Source organism: Elephantulus edwardii, unplaced genomic scaffold (assembly GCF_000299155.1).
Source record: "Elephantulus edwardii isolate Elephantulus edwardi_28Jun2011 unplaced genomic scaffold, EleEdw1.0 scaffold00063, whole genome shotgun sequence".
NCBI lineage: Eukaryota > Metazoa > Chordata > Mammalia > Macroscelidea > Macroscelididae > Elephantulus > Elephantulus edwardii.
This window is the reverse complement of record NW_006399813.1, coordinates 922,464-923,748: the sequence shown is the minus strand read 5'-3', so window position 1 is coordinate 923,748 and position 1,285 is coordinate 922,464.

Sequence of the window (1,285 nt, the reverse complement as noted above, 5' to 3'; positions counted from 1 at the left end):
AGGAGGGTAGAGAAAACAGTGCAACAATGAATGAATGAGAACCCAAAATCTCTGTAAATGTTCATTAAAACTAATAAAATTTAATAATTAAAAAAAATTATGAGCTAACGGGTTAATTGCAACAAAGTAATCTCAATCAAGGAAATTCCACTGTGTGCCATGAGAACAAAAATCCATGTAGCAGCTCAGCACCAACCTACTACAAACCATTCAAATCAACTGCTTGCTGGGCTTCCAAAGCAAAACAGTCTTTCCCTGTGGGGCTATCTGTCTTGACAATGGAAGAACTGGATGGTGCATGGCACCGTAATTGAACATTTTCACCAAAATCGAAAAATTATGAAAATAATAATAGTAAAAAGAGGAAGACTCTAATAAGAAAGAACTTCACATTTTCATGAACTCCGGGCTTCCTGGCACCATGGAAGGTAGTTTATTGTTGAAAATATTGCATTCAGATCTTTTTTTATCATAATTTTAATGTTTATTTTAGTTAAAGGTTTAGGTAACATCTGGGTTTTCCTTCATTTATTCATTGATAAACATTTTCATCTGTACCCTTCCACAACTCACATATATAATGCATCTCATGTTTCAGATTGCTAACTGTCATATACCTATTTCTAACTGACTATTCCTTTCAGATTGTCTTTCCCTTTACCTATTCTGGTGTAGTGTTCATGATCTATAATTAATTTCCTGATTTCTTCCATCCTCTATATTTTTATAATATATATATGTTTTTATAATATTCATCTTATGCCATATTTGTCCTTCTGTCTCTGAGATATTTCACTCAGCATAACATCTTCCAGAATCACCCTGTTTTATTGCAAACGCCTCCTGTGCAAATAACTGCCTCTGAAAACCTGCCGGCTGGCCAACTATGGGTCAGTTCCCACTTGATGGCACACAACAACAACAACATTTATACTTAGGTAATTAATTATGAGTTAAGGGAAAATTCCACTGACTACCTTACCAATTACAAACTCCTCTATCAGCTCAGCATATGCCAAATATATAGGAATCAAATAATGTTGCTTGTTGGCCACTAAAGGCACAAATACTGGTTTCTCCATATAACTAACAGTCATGACACTGGAAATTGTGCATGGAGCCTGGCTACCATTACTGAACATTTTCACAAACAGTTACGAAAGAACTCTGACCCAAGGAGAACATTATGAGATAGAACTTCAAATTTTCATGAGGTTCTGTTTTTCTGGAGCCGTGGAAGAAATCTCATTGTCTCTGACACACCTACCTCCATTATACCAGTCAC